This window comes from Pelodiscus sinensis, chromosome 25 (genome assembly GCF_049634645.1).
Source record: "Pelodiscus sinensis isolate JC-2024 chromosome 25, ASM4963464v1, whole genome shotgun sequence".
Lineage (NCBI taxonomy): Eukaryota > Metazoa > Chordata > Testudines > Trionychidae > Pelodiscus > Pelodiscus sinensis.
In genome coordinates this window covers 2,505,349-2,515,963 of record NC_134735.1, presented here as the reverse complement: position 1 = coordinate 2,515,963, position 10,615 = coordinate 2,505,349, and the positions used below count along the sequence as shown (strand labels likewise).

At 64.4% G+C, this 10,615-nt stretch overlaps 1 protein-coding gene across 4 annotated transcripts in view; it reads left to right on the top strand.

Annotated features, from left to right (window-relative positions):
* Positions 1-1,435: 1,435 nt before the first annotated feature.
* The window catches only part of LOC102445639 (CYFIP-related Rac1 interactor A-like), a 38,696-nt gene continuing 29,516 nt past the window's right edge, over positions 1,436-10,615 (top strand). For all 4 annotated transcript variants that reach the window (XM_075909013.1, XM_075909015.1, XM_075909017.1 and 1 more), the window contains exon 1: positions 1,436-1,610. The gene's annotated coding sequence lies outside the window, so the exon portion shown is untranslated. The remainder of the gene's footprint in view (positions 1,611-10,615) is intronic.

Below are 10,615 nucleotides of genomic sequence, written 5' to 3'. Positions count from 1 at the left end.
CCCGCACGAGGCCTGTGCCTTGGGCACTTCCGTCCCGCACGAGGCCCGTGCCTTGGGCACTTCCATCCCGCACGAGGCCCGTGCCTTGGGCACTTCCGTCCTGCACGAGGCCCAGGCCTTGGGCACTTCCGTCCTGTACGAGGCCCGTGCCTTGGGCACTTCCATCCCGCACGAGGCCCGTGCTTTGGGCACTTCTGTCCCGCACGAGGCCTGTGCCTTGAGCACTTCCGTCCCGCACGAGGCCTGTGCCTTGGGCACTTCTGTCCCGCACGAGGCCCGTGCCTTGGGCACTTCCGTCCCGCACGAGGCCCGTGCCTTGGGCACTTCCATCCCGCACGAGGCCCGGGCCTTGGGCACGTCTGTCCCGCACCCCAGCTCTCCTGTCCAAAGGCTCCACCTCCCCAGTGTGGCCAGTGTCCAATGCTCCCTCCTTAGGGGGATCGGGGTGGGAACCCTTAAGGCTTCTTTCCATGAGGCGATCTGTCAGTTTGCCAGACATGTGTCCTCCTGGCTCTTGCCCGGGAGCGACCTGTTTCCCTGGCTGTGAACCCCTTGGGGCGAAGGGCCCGGAGGGTGCCCCTAGGCTCTGGGGTTGTAGGGGGTGCAGGAGCAAAGTGGGCGGGATGGGGTCTGGGCAGGAGCAGGGTGCAGGATGGGGGAGTTGTGGGGGGTGTGCAGGGAGGTTGTGGAAAAGCTATGGGACAGACCCAGGAGCCTGGCTGCGAGCAAGGGGACTGGGACAATTGGGGGGGGGGGGTGAGAGCCACTGAACCAGACTGGCAGTGGAAATGCTGGAGAGGATGGAAACCACTTCACGCCAGATGCCTGGCGCCTCTGGGTGACAGGGAGCCCGGGGGCAGGCGGAAGGGGGCCGGCTCACCCCATGGACAAGGCTGGTGGTTGGTGAGAGGGACGATCACTGTCCGTGTCACAGCCTGGCCTGGAGACGAGCCCCACGTCACGTTGCATTTGCAGCCCTGCCCTGCCGCCCTCACCACCGAGCTAAGCCCAGCGGGCCAATGGCGAGAGGGGAAACTGAGGCACGGAGCTGACAGGCTCCTCTTGGCACGAGGCCACAGGCTGGGAGCAGAGCTGGGAGGAGGACGCCTGGGTCCCTGCCGCCCTCACCACCGAGCTAAGCCCAGCGGGCCAATGGCGAGAGGGGAAACTGAGGCACGGAGCTGACAGGCTCCTCTTGGCACGAGGCCACAGGCTGGGAGCAGAGCTGGGAGGAGGACGCCTGGGTCCCTGCCGCCCTCACCACCGAGCTAAGCCCAGCGGGCCAATGGCGAGAGGGGAAACTGAGGCACGGAGCTGACAGCGTCCCCGCCAGCAGAAACGCCAGGCCGGCGAGCAGAGAGTTAATCGGCCCTGGCTCCCCTGCACCTGACACGTCACGGCGGCGGGTGGGGGGGCCGCGGTCTATGGTGGGGCTTTGTGATGCGCCGGCTACTGCTCGCGGCAGCTGCACGGAGCTCGCCTCCCTCGGCTCGCCTCGCGCTCGCGCACCGCCAGGGGCTGGGGCTGGGCGCTACCCCCGCCCGGGCTGCAGCGGGACCGGCCTCCCTCCCTCCTGCGGCCGCTTCGCCCGAGAGCCGCGCTGGCGAGCGGTGAGTTGCCTCCCGGGGCCGGGGGGGGGGGATGTGGCGTTTGCGGAGCCCCCAAAGCTCGCCTGGCCGTGGGCACCCCCCGCGCCCCGTGCATCGCCCCCCCCGGACCCCCCGCACCGCCGAGCCCCCCGCGCCCCGTGCATCGCCCCCCCCGGACCCCCCGCACCGCCGAGCCCCCCGCGCCCCGTGCATCGCCCCCCGCGCCTCGTGCATCGCCCCCCCCGGACCCCCCGCACCGCCGAGCCCCCCGCGCCCCGTGCATCGCCCCCCCCGGACCCCCCGCACCGCCGAGCCCCCCGCGCCCCGTGCATCGCCCCCCCCCGGATCCCCGCACCGCCGAGCCCCCCGCGCCCCGTGCATCGCCCCCCCCCGGATCCCCCGCACCGCCGAGCCCCCCGCGCCCCGTGCATCGCCCCCCCCCGGACCCCCCGCACCGCCGAGCCCCCCGCGCCCCGTGCATCGCCCCCCCCCGGACCCCCCGCACCGCCGAGCCCCCCGCGCCCCGTGCATCGCCCCCCCCCGGATCCCCCGCACCGCCGAGCCCCCCGCGCCCCGTGCATCGCCCCCCCCCGGACCCCCCGCACCGCCGAGCCCCCCGCGCCCCGTGCATCGCCCCCCCCGGACCCCCCGCACCGCCGAGCCCCCCGCGCCCCGTGCATCGCCCCCCCCGGACTCCCCGCACCGCCGAGCCCCCCGCGCCCCGTGCATCGCCCCCCCCGGACTCCCCGCACCGCCGAGCCCCCCCGCGCCCCGTGCATCGCCCCCCCCCCATGTCCACCACACCACTGAGCCCGGTGCATCGCCCCCCCCCCACCGCCCACCACACCTCTGAGACCGGTGCATCGCCCCCCCGGACTCCCGCCCCCCCCCCGCGCCCCGTACATCGACCCCCTCTGCTCCCCAAGCATCAGCCCCTCGTGCATCGTCCCCCCCCCCGTGCCCTCCGCACTGCCGAGCCCCTTGCATCACCCCCCCCCCATGCCCCCAAGCCTGGCTCTCAGCCCGCTGCCCCTGCGCTGGGTGGGGGGGGGGGGCTGAAGGTGACTCCCTGCCAGGAGGAGCTGGGGGAGTCTGTGCGCTTGGCAGGCAAGCTGCCCCTCCCCCCAAACAGTGCCCCCCCCCCCCCCCGGCGAGGAGGGGCTGCTGGCAGCAGGGCGCTGCATCCCCTGCGGTAAGTTCTCCGGCGGGGCGGGCGGAGGGAGCAGGCGCTGCCCGCTTGGCACCGGCGCCGGCTGCTTGCCCGGCGTGGGGGCAGCTTTCAGCCGGGGTCACACAGCGGCTTTGCCACCCGGCCCCAGGGGCAGGTTCCCAGGAGGGCCAGGCTGGAGGGCACCAGCAGCCGGGCGATGCCCTTCGCCTGCTCTGGCCGGGGGGCAGGCCCCAGCACAGCCTGGCTGCCGGCGGGGAAGCGGAGCGCCCCTGGGCCCAGCCCTGTGACCTTACCTCCTCTTTCGGGCATTTCCCCGAGGTCAGAGCTGCCAGGATCCTGCCCCCCTCGCCCCGCCCGTCCTGCAGCGTGGAAGATATTCCTCCTGGGGTTTGCGTCTCTCGCTCCAAAGGGGCTTCTTGCGGGGGGGGGGGGGGGGTGATGCTGGGTCAGTAGCTCCAGGGAGGGCGTTTCGGGTAACGCGGTGACATGTTCTCCTCTGTCGCCTGCCAAGGAGCAGGCAATGAACTCCTGCAAAACAAGACCTGGGAAGGGGGGGCCAGCCTGGGTCTGCCCTTGGGTCTGGGAGAGGGGATATTGGGCAACGGGGGGAAATTAGGCCACCCTGAGCTTCCACCTCTCCGGGGGGCTCGGGGCTTGCGGATTCTCTGCGTCCCTGCGCTGGGGCGGTGGGAACACGCTAGCGGCCGGCACCCAGGGCCCCGGCTTGGCTCAGCTGGCTGGCAGGGTCCCGGGGATCCAGCTTCCTATTCAGTGTGGCAGGCTCCATGCACCATCTCCCTGAACATCAGCCATAAAGCGCCGCAGAGCACAACAGCTGGCACATCAGGCAGGGGCTCCGGCGGACGGGAGCGGAGCGGCATTTCTGGCCCCTCCCGGGAGCCAGGGGTCTCCGCAGACAGCGGTGGTGCAGGGAGGGAGCCGGGCCGGGCAGCTGGGGACAGCGGGGTCTGACCAGGGTGGGGGACGGGCAGCCCCCTGCCGCGGGCGGGAAAGGAGGGTCCTTGGTGGAGTGTTATGGACTGAGCCCTGGGCTGTTGTCCCTTCTCACCTGGGCTGCGCGGGGGGCGGGGGGGCAGCCGTAGGGGATCCAGCCGCAGCCCCTGAGCGTGAGCAATGGCTGCAGGTCTGCACTACGGAAATGGGACACGCTCAGCCGGCTCCAGGCCAGGCCCTTACGCTTGCAAGGCTCCGCTAGATCCCCTCTAGATCTGCAGGGAGTGGGCCGGCTCCGGGCGGGGATGCAGCGGGAAGGACGGCAGCTGAGTCCCAAGCAGCACATCTAGGCCTTCCTGCCGGGCCGACGGGGAACGGGCTCCCTCGGGCTCTGCAAGGGGGTGGCCCGGGGGCTCCCTCCCACCCCACCCCTCCGGCTCCGCTGCAGCACCTGCTGCTTTGCATTCACCGGCGCTGGCACTCCTGGCTTGCACGGCTGGGCCTGACTCAGAACCGCCCCTTGGGGAGCGGGCGATGGGTCTTCCCCACTCGCAATGTTGCCTTGGGGCTGGGCCTGTGGAGTCCATACGGCGCTGGCACGGAGCTCCTAAGTCACCCTGCTCTTGGACCGGGGCCCGCTGTCACGCCTGGCCAGCTGCCTGGCCCTCCTGCCAGCCGGATGGCCCTCCAACAAGCCCCATCCCCTCCCATGCCCGGCCTTCCCTTCCTGGCTCCGACCTGCCCCCGACCAGCCTGCTCTGATCGCCTGCTCTGTCCTCACGCACCTTTGTCTGCTGCGCCCCGACGCCTGGGAGCCAGGCTGCTGCTGGCCCTCGGCTGGAGCCGCCCTGCGGGGTTTTGCTCTCAGGAAGCCAATTGGCAACCTGGGTAGCGAAGGGCAGGTCTGGGCTTCTCCCCATCCCTGGAAACCACCCTGGCGGCCTCCCCGGTGCAACACAGCCATGGGTGTCGCTCAAGGGTTTCACCAGGCAGTCGGCTCCCGGGGACCCTGCCTGGGGCTGGCGGGTTGCAGAACAGACCCGGAAAACCAGAGCGGCCTCCCTGCAAAACTGGCAGCCCCTCTGCCTCACTGCAGGGCCTGAGGGCGGGGCTGGGACGATGGCTGGAGGCGAGGAAGAGCAGGGGGTCTGCTGTTCATCATGCGTTTGGCAACTCAGTCAGAACAGGGGGGCGGTTGCCCAGCAGCGCGTGGGGATCCGCTGTCCTGCTCGCCCCTCGGAGAGCATCCCCTGCATCCCTCGGTGGTTTGCAAAGTGTCACGCTGCCCTTCCCCATCCCTGGCTCTGTGGCTCCTCCCCCATCTCACTTCCTGTCCAGAACTCCCATTCTCCTCTCCTCCCCCTTTTCCTTCTCTTGCACTCACCCCCCATGTGCTCTCCCCTCCTCATTCACCCTCCCTCTTCTTTCTCCCTCCCCCACCCTCCAGGGAGTTTCACTCCTGCATCCTCAGTCTGCAGCGAGCCCTCTCCAAGCCAGGTTCTTGGGCAATAGTGCCTTGAATTTTTTTCATCCATGTGCAGAATAAATGTTGTTATGTGCACCAAGACACACATGGATGTGCACCACCACATGCTGTGAGCACTCTGCTAATCAGCTGGGCGGCATTGGGATCTCTCCTGAGTGGCCGCACAAGCGCCCAGCTTCCAGGGAACACTGCTCTTGGGTGCTTTTTGTCGCGCCATCCAGCCCCTGTAGCGAGGCTGGACCCGAGAGGGAGAAAAATGGGATCTGCACAAAGAGGCAGGAGGAGCCCCGTGACTCCACACGGGTAGCCCCTTCCTGCAGACTGACGGTACGGCAGAGACTCCCTGCAGGGGAGCAGACACGGGCCCTGGGGGGTGGCATGGCAGGTCTCCCACCATTCCAGGAGGTAGCTTCCAGCAAGTCCTGAGCCCCCCAGTGTACAGCCGATTCCTAGGACAGGCGCCCCCCCTCCCCGGGACAAAAGCCTCCGCTCTGTATACTGCAGCCTCAGCTTCTCCCCACAAGCAATTCTGAGCGGCCCCACGAGGACTGGGAGGAACAGTCCCCCCGGGCCACCCCCTGAAATCAACTAAGCGGCGATTTGTGACGTGGGGCTTGTAAAAGGATTTCGCCCAACGCACCTTTCCTGCTGCAGTGCCCCCGCCCCCGTGTGTGCCTGGCTCAGCGAGGTGCCTCCGTTCCCTCCGGCCCCTGGGCAGGGCACGGCAGACCTGCTCAGCTGACAGCTGCAGGCCCCAAGACCCCTCCTTCGTTGGGGGTTTAATTCTCCTCTCCAGAGGCAGGGACACCCCCCCTATCGCCCATGCGCAGGGGCAGGACCTGCCCTACCTGGCACCGCTGCCCCTCCCAGACACCCCTTCCATAAACCACTCTGTCCCCTCCATGGATCCCTCCTTCCTCCCGGCGCCTGCTCTGTCCTCGGCAGCTGGGACCTCCACTCCCCTGCCATGCCCAGCATGACCCGGCTGGCTGCTGCAGGGCTTCCCAAGGGGGCAGCACCGGGCAGTGGGGGGCAGGATGGGAGAGACCCAGCGGCAGCGAACAGAAGCAGGGGCACCCTTCGGAGGAGCCCTGTCGCTGCCCTCCTGCCCGCTTCCCCTATTCTGCCCCCTCCGTGGCAGCTGGAGCTCCGGCCCGGCCCCCAGCCCCCCCTCAGGCAGAGCGCAGCGTCTCAGCCGCCCTCGCCAAGTCGGCCGTCTGCGCTCGCAAGGCGCCGCTGGAAAACGGGGGGGGGGGTGGCTGCTCCAGGATCAAATATTGTGGTGAACCCCCCCCCCCTTCTGCCCCCCGCAGCTCCCTGCTTTCCTAGCCGCATCTCCTTCAGCTCCCACCTGGGACAGAGCTCTCAGGAGAGACACTGAGCCAGCTGTGGGGAGAGCAGAGCCGAGGGGCTGGCGAGCGAGGCCCCTTGTTTTCCAGGGCCCTGCAGGGATCGGGAGAGACTGAATGGGCCTAAAATCATTCAAGGGGGAGTCACTGGTAGGGCAGTTCCAACGGATTGTCTGTCAGGGCTGGGAAGGGGCGACCGGGGAGGGATCACTGGAGGATTCCCTGTTCTGGGGCACCTGGCGTTGGCCACCGTGGGGAGACAGGACACTGGGCGGGCGGGATGGACCTTGGGGCTGGCCCAGTCTGGCCGTTCTTCTGTTCAAGGGGCTTAAACTGCCGCAAGGGAGGTTTAGGTTGGACAGTAGGAAAAATATCCTGCCTGTCAGGGTTAAACACTGGGATAAGTTGCCTAGGGGGGTTGTGGAGTCTCCATCACTGGCGATATTTCAGAGCAGGTGAGTCCGACACCTGTCAGGGATGCTCCAGACGGAGCTTGGTCCTGCCGTGAGGGCAGAGGACTGGACTTGACGACCTCTCGAGGTCCCTTCTGGTTCTGGTGTTCGGTGATTCTATGAATGGCTCCATGGCCCGGAAGGGCCGTCCAAGAGACGAGATCATTCTTCCCTCTCCCCTTCTCCTTTTAAACTGTTGTCTATTCCCTGGGGCTCTTGCTGGCTCCTGCATCCCCCAGCACCCGGCGCTAAGAGCCGGCAGGGGGACAGCGCGTAGATGCCTGGGCACAGACCCTCAGAAGTATTTAAGAACCCAATTCCCAGCGGTTGGGAGCCTCAATCCTTTTGAATCTAGGCCCTTGTTTCTGGCGGCTTTAGATCAAAGAACGGCAACCGAGAGGAATGGCCCAAGGAGAGACCAGAGCCTGCTGGCCGCCGAAGAGACATTTCAGCTGTAAAGAAAAAGGAACACGCTGGCTCTTTTTTCTTCATCGCTTTGTGCTGCCCAAGAATCGCCTGCAGCAAAACCACACAAACAGCGCTGCCGAGAGACGGGCGGGGCCGCGGGGCCTCCTGTACATGGGAGCCCGACCCTTCCCCATTTCACCTCAGTTAGGGTACGTCTAAACTACATGGCTCCGTCGATGGAGGCATGTAGATTAGACAGATCAGCAGAGGGAAATGAAGCCGCGATTAAAATAATCGCGGCTTCATTTAAATTTAAATGGCTGCTCTGCTCTGCCGATCAGCTGTTTGTCGGCAGATCGGGGCAGTCTGGACGCGCCGCGTCGACAAAGAAGCCTTTCTTGATCGGCACAGGTATGCCTCATGAAACCAGGTTTACCTGTGCCGATCAAGAAAGGCTTCTTTGTCGACGCGGCGCGTCCAGACTGCCCCGATCTGCCGACAAACAGCTGATCAGCAGAGCGCAGCAGCCATTTAAATTTAAATGAAGCCGCGATTATTTTAATCACAGCTTCATTTCCCTCTGCCGATCTGTCTAATCTACATGCCTCCATCGACGGAGCCATGTAGTCTATACACACCCATACAGACCTTGGAGGAGGGGGGCACTGAGCCTGAGGCCTCAATAAATAATCCTCCCTGCTCATCCACCCCAGAGTAGCCTCAGGATTTTCCTTCTCACCGCACCTTCCGAGCACCCGCCCAGTTGCTGGCGCCCAGAGGCAATGGTGAGGGGCACATGCAAGCACGGAGACTAACAGGCAGGAAACAAGTAAACCACGAGGAAAAAGTGCTGAAAAGAATTGTAGCTTCTCAGGCTGTGGTTCTCAACTGGGGGTCCATGGTGACTTTTTCAGTGATCCACAGGAACATTGTCCAAAGTCACACAGCGTGGGCAGGTGCTGCCTTTAGGCTGTTTTACACTGTGTTCACAAGCACGTGTCGTGTCATCCATAGCGTCACCTAGGACGCCACCGCGTTGTGTTGCCAGTAGCTTCCGTCTGAGGCTCTGAGCATCAGTGTAGCTGCCGCCGTCGTGCTGAGCGGTTGCTTTCTTAGCATGTCTCTAAAGGAGGTGGTCCACGAAAATTTTTTGATTGGCCTGGTGGTCCGTGGACTGAAACGAGTTGAGAACCAGTTTTAAGGCCAGAAAGGGCCACTCAGGTCATGGTGTCTTACCCACCAAGAGACAGCAGATGGCAGCAGCCCAGTCCAGTGCAAACCAGCAATTCCCTCCATCCCACAAAGACCCGGGCGTCTCTTACAGGGAAAGAGACCTTGCTGATGCTTGTTTCCACGGATGCTCGTCTGAACCTTTCAAGGGATTTGCTTCCGCGGCGTTTGCTCCTCTTAAACATTTATATTTTGCTGGCCACAAATGGCCCATGGAACAGGCATTCAGAGCCATGTGCCCGAGCACCTGCAGACGGCAAACTTTAAATTTGCACGCGCACGGAATAGGGATGTAAAGGGTTCACCACTTCCCCGCTAAGCATCATCCTCACGGGGTCATGCTTACTGGGTAAGCAGTTAACCAGCGGGCCCCCCGCCCGCAGGATCCTGGTTAACTGGTTAAACTTAACATTCAACCGGTTAACTTTTTAAATGGGCTGTTACGTCTCTCCTACAGAACCATGCACTTGCCGCTCCAACCACAGAAGGGAAACAAACCCATGTGGCCAGTTTTACCAAGCCCAGAGAAGCTGGAATTCGGACTGGTTTGTATTTGCTCCAGAAAACAAGTCCATTGGAAGAGGCGTAGGAGGGAATTGCCTTCGGATGGAGGCTGAAGATGGCTGATACATTATTCCGTGCTAGTATTCAACTCTGGTTGCGGCCATGAAAAGCTGGCCCCGTTGGGATGGGAAGAGGAGAGAAGGGCCGCGCCCAAACCACCTGGCCTAACGTAGGCCCAAGCCTGGTGGGCAAGAGAGCAGGTTGGCTTTGTGAGCAGGGACTTACGCCTGCCTCTCTCAACGGCTACTTGGGCAGAAAGCAGCGGCCCAGACCTGCCCCGAGAGCAGCAAAATCCCTGCAAGTCCCCGGTGCCAGGCCGATGGGGAATTCACTTGGGTGTCAGCAGCGCGGGGAAATCTCGGGGTCGGGGAGTCGTCCCTTGGGTGTCAGCAGCGCGGGGAAATCTCGGGGTCGGGGAGTCGTCCCTTGGGTGTCAGCAGCGCGGGGAAATCTCGGGGTCAGGGAGTCGTCCCTTGGGTGTCAGCAGCGCGGGGAAATCTTGGGGTCGGGGAGTCGTCCCTTGGGTGTCAGCAGCGCGGGGAAATCTCGGGGTCGGGGAGTCGTCCCTTAGGTGTCAGCAGCGCGGGGAGCAGACGGGGTCGGGGAGTCGTCCCTGGTTTCTGCCCGTCTGGATGAAGCGATTTGGGGGTGGCCTTTCTTTGAACCAGAAACAATCCAAATGTGGTCCTGTCACACCCTTGCCTGCCCTCCGAGCCATCCCGCAGACCAAGCACCTGCCTCCCCCCTTGGAGCCAAGCTGCCTGGCTCTCCCGTTTCGCTAATCCTGGATTTACGCTCAGGGCTTCTTCTGTCACTTTAGGGGGCCAAACATGTTTGTTCTGCAGGCGCTGAGCCCCCGCCACTGGCTCGGGGACTGAAGAAAAGCTCGGGTAACGCCCTCCCCACCCCTGCAGCTCCAAACAGAAGGCTTAGGGCCGGGCCCTGGGAGGGACGGAACGCGCAGCCTCAGCTGGCGCCGTACGGTTTAATGAGGAGTGTCAGACACTTTACAGGGCCTGTGGAGGATCGATTTAACAAAAAGGCCTCTTGGAGCTTTAAGGTTCACATTCATTTAGCGCTTCTGAATAGCCGCGCTTCTCATTTGACAGAGAGACGGCTGTTCTTTTTCAGCTGGTTTTACCTCCGTAGCAAGCTGCAGACTGGAAAATACCACGTTTGTCATGGTAACCTCAGGCACAGGATCATGGTTCTGAATTGCTGTGCGGGGATGGACAAAAAGGACCCTCAAAGGAGGAACCGGATGGCTCAGGGGCCGGGAGAGGAACATGGAGACTTTGCCTTCTATGTTGCACGTTCAAATACAGCCCAGCACTGCAGGAAGTGAAAGCGATCGCCACGTTTTCTCCTGTGTATTGTGGGAACACGTCCAGGGAGAGGGCCCCACTGTGCAA